Source organism: Lepus europaeus, chromosome 3, assembly GCF_033115175.1.
Source record: "Lepus europaeus isolate LE1 chromosome 3, mLepTim1.pri, whole genome shotgun sequence".
NCBI classification, from domain to species: domain Eukaryota; kingdom Metazoa; phylum Chordata; class Mammalia; order Lagomorpha; family Leporidae; genus Lepus; species Lepus europaeus.
In genome coordinates, this window is record NC_084829.1 from 100,321,270 (window position 1) to 100,333,294 (window position 12,025).

The window sequence follows — 12,025 nt, forward strand, 5'->3', positions numbered from 1 at the left end:
ATTTTTTCTTAAAAATTTATTTTATTTCTTTTTAATATCTTTTGTCATTTTACTGGATTTTCTATCTTCATCGTTTTATGGTGCTGATTATCTTTCTCTGTCTATGTATGTGGTACATCCTTAAATATTTGTAATGCTGGTCTGATAGTGTTGACTTTTCTGATTTTTTTTTTATGCCTGAGAAGGTCTTTATCTAACCTTCATTTATGAATGAAAGCTTCACTTGGTAAAGTATTCTGGGTTGTCAAGTTTTTTTTTCTTTCAGAACTTGGATTATCACTCCCCATTCTCTCCTGTGTTTTAGTGTTTCTATTGAGAAATAGCCTTCAATTTAATGGCAGTTCCTTTAAAAGTGACCTGACACTTATAAATTTTAGGTTCCTTATTAATGCTTTGTGGTGGAATGAGAAGGGCATGCCAAGATGGCTGCTGGCAAAGGAGCCTGCCTGGCAACAGACTGTGATTGGATGGCTTCAGAAACTACATGGTAATGGAGCCTGCCTGGCAACAGACAGTGATTGGATGTTTCAGAAACTGCCTGGCAACAGGCTGTGATTGGTTAGGGCATAGACTTCCCCTTGACTGGATTGGCTGCTATATAAGCTGCTGTACCAACTGAAATAAATGAGTTGGCAGGCTGCTTGCCTCTGGCCTGCTTTCACCCAACTCCCAGGGTCTGTGTGGTGACTCCAAGTCTCTTGCCCCCACTGTGCTCCTCCTCTCAGAATGAATCCACAGCAACAGATCTTGGACTATCAGTCTCCATTCTTTCCTGGATTTTAGGGGTTCTACTGAGAAATAGCCTGCAATTTAATGGGAGTTCCTTTAAATTTTAGGTTCCTTATTAATGCTTTACTTTTGAAAATATGACTATAATGTGTTATGGTGAGGACATTTTCTCATTATGTCTATTTGGAGTTCTATTTGCTTTCTGTATTTGGATGTTCATATCTTTCATAGCTTTCCACTATTATTTCATCAAATAAGTTTTGAATATCATTCTTTTCTTTCATTCCTTTAGGAATTCCCAAGAATTGTATATTGGATCATTTGATGATATCTCAGAGACATTAAACACTATTTTTATTCTTTTAAATAATTTCTTTTTTCTTCTTCTTCTTCTCCTTTTCATTATTTTCTTATCTCACTGATATATATATATATATATATATATATATATAATTTATTTGAAAGACAGAGTTACAGAGAGAGGTAGAGACAGAGAGAAAGGTCTTCCATCTGCTGGTTCACTTTCCAAATTGCTGCAGCAGCTGCAGCTATGCTTATCTGAAGCCAGGAGCCAGGAGCTTCTTCCGGATCTCCTATGTGGGTGCAGGGGCCCAAGGACCTGGGCCATCCTCTACTTCTTTTCCAGGCAATAGCAGAGAGCTGGATCAGAAGTGGAGCAGCCGGGACGAGAACCAGCACCCAAATGAGATACTGGCACTTCAGGCCAGGGCGTTAATCCTCTGTACCACAGCACCGGATGCACTGAAATATATATTTAAAAACCTGTCTTCCAGCCGGCGCCGTAGCTCAACAGGCTAATCCTCTGCCTAGTGGCGCCAGCACACCGGGTTCTAGTCCCGGTCAGGGTGCTGGATTCTGTGCTGGTTGCCCCTCTTCCAGGCCAGCTCTCTGCTATGGCCCGGGAGTGCAGTGGAGGATGGCCCAGGTTCTTGGGCCCTGCACCCCATGGGAGACCAGGAGAAGCACCTGGCTCCTGCCATTGGATCAGTGCGGTGCGCTGGCTGCAGGGCGCCGGCCGTGGCAGCCATTGGAGGGTGAACCAACGGCAAGGGAAGACCTTTCTCTCTGTCTCTCTCTCTCACTGTCCACTCTGCCTGTCAAAAAACAAAAAACAAAAACAAAAACAAAAAATCTGTCTTCCAGAGAAGATGTTGTTTTTGACCACATCATGTATTTTTAAGGCTTTCCATTGTATACTTGATTTGACATATTGTTTGTTTCTAATATTTCTGTTTTATTCTTTTTGATTATATCTAAATCTTCACTGAATCCACATGCTTGTTACGTGCTTCTTGGTGTTGGTTTGGTAGATTGCTTTAGCTTTAGTTCCAGTCTGATTTTGTAGTATATTCTTCCAAGGACATTATTCACTGTAGTTGATGGTAGCCAGAATAGGGATCTGGGCTATTCTTGTGTCTCAGGTTAGTCACTAACATCCCTATTCCACAGTTATCAAGCCAACTCCCAAGGCAGGGACTGGTTTATTAAGCAGTTCAGGGTGTTGAGTGCAGGCTTTGTTGGTGCTGTGGTGTGCCTTGTACATGGACTCGCAACTAGCATCTAACTTGTCTAGTGGAATTTTAAGATAAATGCCAGTTTTAGGAGCTGGATGGTTGTACAGACTCCTATTCACTGCTGAGATCCAGAGCTGGAGCTGCACTAATGATGGGTAAAGGAGGTGAGTCCCACAGATTCTGTCTGACACAGTTGCTTGAGCTATGAGAGTGACTTTGGCTTTGTGACAGAAGAACAAACTATCTTGGGCTAGTCTCCATGGGCTGTTCATTTTAGATATGGGAAATCTGTAGCTTTTTTTTTTTTTTTTTTTTTTTTTTTTTGACAGGCAGGAGCCTGTCCGAAGCCAGGACTAGGTGCTTCTCCTGGTCTCCCATGCAGGTGCAGGGCCCAAGCACTTGGGCCATCCTCCACTGCCTTTCCGGGCTACAACAGAGAGCTGTATTGGAAGAGGAGCAACCAGGACAGAATCCAGCGCCCCAACCGGGACTAGAACCCAGGTGCCGGCGCTGCAGGCGGAGGACTAGCCTAGTAAGCCATGGCGGCAGCCAAACCTGTAGCTTTAAAAGTAATTATATATAGCTGGTGAGAAGCTAAATTAGGACAAATTTCTGAAAACATGCAAATTATCAGAACAAACACATTTTACTAAGTGATATATTTCTTTAAGTATGACTTCTAGAAAAATTGGAAATAATAACAGTAAATATGCATGACTCCATATTTTTGAATAATAATGTTGTAAATAATCTTTAACACTTCCTGATTCTTTATACTATACCAGGAACTGAACTAAATGTTTTATATATAAATCTTCGGAAGCAAACAATTTTAGTTTCAAGTTCAGGCTTGTCATATTTGCTGTATGATCATAAGAAATAATTTAATCTTTGTGTAATCCAGGAGGTTCACCTCTGAACTTTGATGATAGTAGCACATTACAACAAATATTATTATATAAGTTAAATGAAAAAAAATACCAGTGGGAACATCTGACAAAAATTCATTTCTGTATTAGTTCTGTGTTAGTTCCGTATTAGTTCTGAATGAGCTAAAGGAATAAGCTGAAGCCTGGCTAATATTTAAATGTTATTAATTTCAATATTTGTATTTTATAATTGTTTATAGTTTACATATCAGAACAAAAAGGAATTTTGAAAGAAGCCCATGGCTAATTGTTGCTCAAAGAGAAATTACATTATCAAGGATATTTGTCTTTAGCTATGCCATACATTTGAGTCAACCCTGAATGCCTGCATAAAGAGAAATGAAACAGAAAATCAAATCATCAAAAATGTCTCCTATGAATACGAATGTATAAGACATGGATAAACACTTCAAAAAGTTGAGGGATACTAACTATTATGACAGTTAAGAATCTTTTGTTCTTTTTTCTTGAATCTCATAAGACTAGAAACTAAAAAGATGAAACTTCGTAATACAAGAAGATGTAATTGAGACAATAGGCTTAGAAAAAATGACAAGATGATTTAGAACAAATGTAAATGTCTCTGGTGAATAAGTGCAGCAATTTAAGAACAGAGAATTTAAGTCTGAAACTCTAAAAACTAAAATTAAAGGAGCCACACACCCATACTGTATTATATAGGCTTGTTATATTTGCTCTTGTTACTACACATAAGCAAGGGAAATACAAGGAATCAAATACAGTAAGTGTAGCAGTTACTATTTGTTTTCTTAACATCCCAAACAAATTAACATATTACAACAGCCACTTTACTGTGTAGGGCAAGAATTCTTACAGAGTTCATCTTCCAAAAGTTATCTCTGCTTTATATCTGAAGCCACAATTTGAAAGACTAAAACAGGTGAGGAGGAATCCATTTCTTGTGGTGAAGAGAATCAAAAAATAGTACATTCTTAAATAATTGTACTGTTGCTTTTCTATGCTTTATAACTTCAGTCAACTTTTTATTTCAATCCTATGAGCAATATACCATTCCTTGTGTGTTACAAGTACTCTCTCAAATGAATACTATGTTCTTTATCATTTTTCAAAAGATTGTTTTATTTTAAAACACAGTTTTTGGGCCGGCGCCGTGGCTTAACAGGCTAATCCTCTGCCTTGCGGCGCCAGCACACCGGGTTCTAGTCCCGGTCAGGGCGCCGGATTCTATCCCGGTTGCCCGTCTTCCAGGCCAGCTCTCTGCTGTGGCCCGGGAAGGCAGTGGAGGATGGCCCAAGTCCTTGGGCCCTGCACCCTCATGGGAGACCAGGAGAGGCGCCTGGCTCCTGGATTCGGATCAGCATGATGCGCCGGCCGCAGCGGCCATTGGAGGGTGAAGCAATGGCAAAAAGGAGGACCTTTCTCTCTGTCTCTCTCTCTCACTATCCACTCTGCCTGTCAAAAACAAAACAAAACAAAACAAAACAAAAAACAAAAAACAAAACAAACAAACAAAAAAAACACACAGTTTTTGGATACAAATGCCTTTTAACCATTGTGGTGGGGAAGATTACACTGATTTGCTGACAATGATCTTTTCTTCCTTTCTACTGAATTCTCTGTTCTTGAGGTCTTAGGAAGGGCATGAGGAAAGCTCTTTTTTTACTTCCCTATTGTAAAAGCAGTTCTTTGATGACAGTAATCATGTGCCCAAATTTTCCATAATTGGTGATTATTATTAAAGTTTTGCAGTGGTTACTTTTCCTATTGGTATTTTACAACTAAGCATTTCGTCTGATTTGGTTGTCCCAGGTTCATTCACACTAAATACATAATCGTTATTTACTTTCTTCTTCTCTATTACACTAAACCTCACAAAAGCTGCTGAAGCATTTTTTGTGTATCAGAATACATCATAACATTGAGAGATGCTTTGATTGAGAAGATGACTTGTGAATTTTCTAACAGAAAGCAAGTACCATTTCTCAGAGAAGTGTTCTTCTTTGAAGAGGTATATGTAAATTATCTCATCTGATAACATTCTTTTTTTTTTTTAATTTTTTTGACAGGCAGAGTGGACAGTGAGCGAGAAAGAGAGAAAGGTCTTCCTTTTGCCGTTGGTTCACCCTCCAATGGGCGCTGCGGCCAGCGCACCGCGCTGATCCGATGGCAGGAGCCAGGTGCTTCTCCTGGTCTCCCATGTGGGTGCAGGGCCCAAGCACTTGGGCCATCCTCCACTGCACTCCCTGGCCACAGCAGAGAGCTGGCCTGGAAGAGGGGCAACCAGGACAGGATCAGTGCCCCGACCGGGACTAGAACCTGGTGTGCCGGCGCTGCAAGGCGGAGGATTAGCCTAGTGAGCCGCGGCGCCGGCCCTGATAACATTCTATAAAAGGTCTGAAGAGTCCTATTAAAAATTCTAACACAGAATTTTCTTTCTCTGTAACCAGACTGCTCTGTGTAGCAACTTGTATGACTTTACTTTTACAAAGCAAATAAAAACTTTCTTCAAAGACTTTTACTGTGATTCCTGGAAAGAAGATGAACTCATCTGGGAAACATCATGTAGGAAATGGAAGCAGCTGTAGATATCCTCTTTTCTGAAGCCAGGTGTCATCTGCAGTGCCATAGCATCTAAGAATGGATAGACAAAATTGTTGAGTAACAGGTTCTTATAAGTCTAGCACATGAACAGAGTGATATGTAGGAAAATAAGTACATCACAACTTTTGAGTCTGCAGATTCCAATTTCAGAATCACCTGGTCTTTGACAAGACTGACAATACTGTAATTCACTAGATCTGGGACTGAACAACCTCCTGAGAAGGCTCATTTATTAGACCAGATGGCCTTTCAGCTAAAAAGTCTGTTCAGATGTGCCGTCAAAGTTCTTGAGTGGCCAACACTGAAGCACAATAACAACCAGGTCCATGAAGTCCTAACTTGGTTCAATTTGAGATATCTGCATTTTGTAGGACACCTCAGTAACAAAGGTATGCATGTCCTCAGACTTCTAAATATTATAACTTGGAATCAAGTTATATGGGCTCCTACTTATCCTCCTGGTGCCAGACGTTGAAGTGACAAGAAGTCTCCATAGTAAGCATGCATATTTACAAAACTTTTAGAGATAATACTTCTGGCTTTCAACAGTCCACTTGTAATTTTTTTGGCTTATGAATCCTAGAAGTTCATATGCTTAAAGAATTTCTTCCAATATATATCATAACTGATGCTAATTGGAACAAGGTAGGCATCAGAAACTTCTCATTTAAAAAATGGTTCCATTACAATAATCCAAAGACCAAATTTAGAAGTCAGTGTTTTGGCAGAGCATCTTCTTGTCCATGAAAAATTCAACAAGAACATAATCATTCTGTAATATACCTGATCTCCAATCCATGTTCCCACTCTCCCTCCTCCTTCTGTTTCCATTCAGCCCTTTAATTTGTACAATGATCTACTCTCAGTCTGTTTTATAACATAAGATTAAACCTACACTAAGTAAATAATTCAACAAATGATAAAAAAAATTGTACCTCAGCAATAGAAACAAGGGCTCTAACAAACATAAAATCTCAAAATGCCAATTTCTCTCACATATATATATATATATATATACACATATGTATATGTATATTTACATGTGTATATATATGTATATATAGCCTTTTGTTACTTTAATAGTTAACACTAATTAGGGAAAACATTGTATTTGTCTTTTTAACAGGTTTATTTTACTAAGTATGATGGCTTCCAGTTGCATCCATTTTATAGCTTAGTAGTACTCCATTCTCTATATGCATACTACAATTTCTTTATCCACTCATCAGTTGATTCCATATCTTAGCTATCATGAATCAGGGTACAATAAACATGGGCTATAAATCACTCTTTCATATGCTGATTTTATTTTGTTTGATAAATTCAGGAGTAGGATGCCAGGGTAATACGGTACACCTAATTTCATATTTCTGAGTTATCTCCATGCCTTCTAACAACAAAGGCTGCACTAGTTTATATGGCCATCAAGAGTGTATTAGGTTACCTTTTTCCTCAAATACTCACCAGCATTTATTGTTTATTGATTTCTGTATGAGAGCCATTCTCATTGGGGTGAGGTGAAACCTCATTGTAGTTTTAATTTGCCTTTCCCTGATGGCTAGTGATCTTGAGCATTGTTTCAAGTGTCTGTTGGCCATTTGGATTTCCTTTTTTGAAAAATGACTGTTCAAGCCCTTTGCCCATTCTTAACTAGAGTGTTTGTTTTGTTGTTGAGTTCTTGAGCTCATTATAGATTCTGGATACCAATCCTTTATCAGTTACATAGTTTGCAAATATTTTCTCCCAATCTGTCAGTTGCCTCTTCACTTTGCTGAGTGTTTCCTTTGCAATTCAGAAATGTTTCAGCTTGATGTAATGCCATTTGTCTATTTTGACTTTGATTGCCTGTGATTCTGAGGTCTTTTCCAAGAAGTTTTTGCCTATGCCAATGTCTGGCAGTATTTCCCCAATGTTCTCCTCAAGTTACTTGATGGTATCTGGTGGTGGATTTGGATCCTTGATCCATTTTAGTTGATTTTTGCATAATGCGTTAAATAGAAATCTTTTTCCACACTTCTGCAGACAGAGATGCAAATTTTCTAGTTGTTGAAGAGATTGTCTTTTCTCCAGGGATTGATTTTATCTCGCTTATTGATTGTAAATGAATGAGTAGATTTCTAAAGTTTCTATTTTGTTTCATTGGTTGATCCATTTGCTTTTGAATGAGTACCAGGCTGTTTTAATTATAACTGCTCTATAGTTTTTCTTGAAATCTGGTATTGTGATGCCTCGGATTTGTTTTTGTTGCATAAAATTGCTTTAGCTATTCAGGGTCTATTGTGGTTCCATATGAATTTTAGCATCATTTTTTCTAGATATAAGAAAAATGTCATTAGTATTTTGATTATTATCACACTGACTTTGTTATTGCTTTTGGTAGTATGGATACCTTGTAGATGTTAATTCTACTAATCCATGAACATGGAACACTTTTCCATGTTTTTGATTCTTTTCTATTTCTTTCTTTAATGTTTTATAATTTTGTATTTTCTTAGTAGGAGTTTTCCATCTCCTTGGTTAAATTTATTCCAAGGTATTTATTTTTTTCTGTAGCTATTCTGATTTGGGTTCTCAGCCGTGACATTTTCTTTGGATGTAAAGGCTATTGTTTTTTGTGTTAATTTTATATCCTGATAATTTACCAAACACTTTTATGAGTTCCAACAGTCTCTCAGTGGAATCTTTTAGTTCCCCTATATGGGGAATCATGTGTGGTTTTGGATTTTAGTGGGAATCAACTTTTTCCCATTTAATAAGTTGCTTGCTGTGGGATTGTGGGTTTGTCATAAATTACCTTAATTGTGTTAAAGAATGTTCTGTTTGTACTTAATTTGTTTAAAATTTTCATCATGAAAGGATATTGTGTTTTCTAAAATACTCTCTTCGCATTTTATTGAGATAATCATACAGTTTTTCTCCTTCAGGTTGTTGATGTGATGTACTGCATTTATTGACCCTTATGTTGTACTATCCCTGCACTCCAAGGTTAAATTCCACTTGTTTTGGATGAATAATATTTCTGATGTGTTGTTGGATTCAATTAGCTATAATGTTGTTGAGGATTTTTGAGTTTATGTTCATCAGGGTTATGCTCTACAGTTTTCTTTGTTGTATATCTTTCTGGTTCAAGAATTAAGGTGATGCGGGCCTCATAGAAGCAGTTTGGGAGGATTACCTCCCTTTTGATTACTTTAAATAGTTTTAGAATAATTCAAATTAGTTCTTCTTTTATGTCTTATAGAATTTTGTAGTGAACTCATATTGTACTGGACTTTTCTTTGTTGCTAGGGTCTTTGTTACTGATTCAGTCTCCATCTGGTTTATTGGTCTGTTTAGGTTTTCTCATATTCTTGGCTCAATTTTGGTTGATTGTTTGTGGCCAGGAATCCATGCATTTTCTAGATTTTCCAATTTGTTGGCATATAGCTCTCTGTAATAATTCCAATTGATTCTATTTTATCCTGTGGTATCTGTTGTTACATCTCCTTTTTTATCTCTGATTTTATTATTTATCTGGTATTAGGATAGCTACAATGGCTCATTTTTGCTCTCTGTTAGCATGGAATATAATTTTCCATCCTTTTGTTTTCAGTATGCTTGTGTCTTTGTTGATGTGGCATGTTTCTTGTCAGCAGCAAATATATGGGTCTTGCTTTTTAATCCATTCAGCCAGTCTGTAGCTTTTAAATGGCAAATTTAGAGCATTTAATTTCAAGGCTACCATTGATAAGTAATAAATTGGCACTGCTATATTCCCTTAAATATTCCTGTTGTTTGATTTCCTTTGTATTTTTACTAGAGTGTTGATCTTCATATTATTTCATAATGATTACTTTCTGTGTTACCCTGTGTATCACATTCTTTTTTTTTTTAAATTACAACAATTTAATTAACTTTATTTTTAATTCTAGAATCAGGCAACACTTCATTCTATAAAACAGAATAAAAGTCCCAATGAGCTAAGCAGAAGAGGTTGATTTCTAGACATAAAAGGGCTGAAGAGAGCAGAAGCAGCAACAACAACAAAACCCAAATCAGATTGGTCATTTCAAAGTTAGTTCCTAACAAGGCATGGACAAGGAACCACAACAATAGACCAATAACTGATTGGTTAACATGAAGTCACTTTTGTAAAGACTAAAGCAGAGGGCACTTCTTTTTCATGCTCAGTGAATGGGTCTGCTTGGGAAGCCCGGCTGTTACCTGTCTTGATTTCAGGTCAGATAGCAATTTAGTTTTGGTTTGGAACTGTATTCTGAGTGTCTATGGTTAGATTCTTAATCTAGACTGTTTGGGTTTAGTGCAGGAGCCTTGTTCAAGATGATTGCCTCGGTTCCAGTTCAGTTCTGCGGGGTCATCATTTTAAGCCTGTGTATCACATTCTTAGGCACCATTTGTAAATTTTGATGAATGGTTACCAATTCTTTCAATTTTATGGAAGGAAAGTCTTTATTTCACCTTTATTCATAACTGAGGTTTGCAGGGTACAGTATTCTGCATTGACAGATTTTTTTCTTTTACAATTTGGACCATCTCTATTCTCTCCTTGCCTATGGATTTTCTGATGGGAAACCAGGTGTCAATCTAAACAGAGATCCTCTGAAAGAGCTCTGGCATGTCTGTTGTGAACATTTTATAATCTTTTCGTAATGGTTTATGGTGGAAAATTTGACAATAATGTGTCATGGTGATTATGTTTTCTAGTCATGTCTATTAGGAGTTCTATGTGTTTCCTATACTTGGATGTCCCTTTCTGTCTCCAAATTAAGGAAGTTTTCTATTATTATTTCACTGAATAGGCCTTCTGATCAGTTCTCTCTTTCCATACCTTCAGGAACTAAGAAACTACATTAGTTTTACATAAAATATTTTATTACTAAAAGTTTTTATTTTGTAATGATGTGATACTTTATGCTTTACTGAGGTATAAGTTACATATAGTATCTATAAATATGAGATATTTACAATTAAATGTATACACCCTTGCAGTTTTTATGTAAAATAATCAACAGTCACAATCCCCAAGGATTTCTTGTGCTCCATATTAATCCTTTTCCCCTGAATCTTCCTCCTTTATTATCCCTAGCAAAAATTCATCTGATTTCTATCCCCGTAAATCATTTTCTATTTTCTAAAGCTTTGTGTGAGGGGCCAGTGTTGTGGAGCAATGTTTTAAGACACGTTTGTAATTTTGTCATCAGTTATGACTTCATATTTGAGTTTTCCTGGCTGTTCCATGTCCAATCCAGCTCTTTCTTATGCACCTGGGAAAGCAGCAGAAGATGGCCTAAACACTTATCCCCTTGCCATCTACCCAGCACACCTCAAAGGAGTTCCATGCTCCTAGTTTTAGCCTGGTTCAGCCTCAGCCATTGCAGACATTTGTTGAGAGAACCAGTGGATGTGGAGAGAGCCAGTGGATAGAAGATTCTCTCTCTCTTTCTCTCTCTCCCTCGCTACCTGCATGTATGTGTGTAATACACACATTCCTGACTTTCAAATTATAAAAGAAATCTTTAAAAATAAATGAATAAAATTTTGTATGAGCAGTCTTATCATGTTCACTTTCCTTTGCTATGCTACTTTTACCTCCTATAATTTGGAACTCAACCACATAATTGCAAATATTAATGGTTTGTTTCTTTTTAAAATTTTATTTAAGTTATATAAATTTCATATATTTTATATATACTGATTTAAGAATATAGTGGTAATTTCCACCCTAGCCTCCCTCCCACCTACATTATAGATCATTCTGACCTTTGTGATAGATCCTTTGTGTTAGAACCTTCTGAGCATTGGTGATACAGTTTTGTTTTCAGTTTTTGTGTTGTAAATTAAATGTCATTATTTCCTCTCACTAATAAAAAATAGGAAGAAAATGCTGATATATTACATTCCATTTTTTAAAGAACTGTTAATATGCCTGATGCTGTGACATAGCAGGTGAAGCTGCTGCCTGTGAAGCTGATATTCCACATGGGCACTGGTTCATATCCCAGGTGCTCTACTACCTATCCAGCTCATTGCTGATGAGCCTGGTATAGCAGTGGAAGGTGGCCTAAGTGGTTGGGCCTCTGCTCCAAAGTGGGAGACCCGGAAGAAGTTCCAGTCATTGTGGCCATTTTGGGAAAGAATGAGTGGATGGAAGACCTCTCTCTCTCTCTCTCCTTTTCCCTTTGTAACACTGCCTTTCAAATTAATAAGTAATTTTTTTAAAAAAAGAAACTACCATTTTGTTAAATATTA

At 37.3% G+C, this 12,025-nt stretch overlaps 1 pseudogene; it reads right to left on the bottom strand.

Annotated features, from left to right (window-relative positions):
- Positions 1–4,910: 4,910 nt before the first annotated feature.
- On the bottom strand, positions 4,911–6,575 carry LOC133756615 (dihydroxyacetone phosphate acyltransferase-like; annotated as a pseudogene).
- Between the last annotated feature and the right edge of the window lie 5,450 nt (positions 6,576–12,025).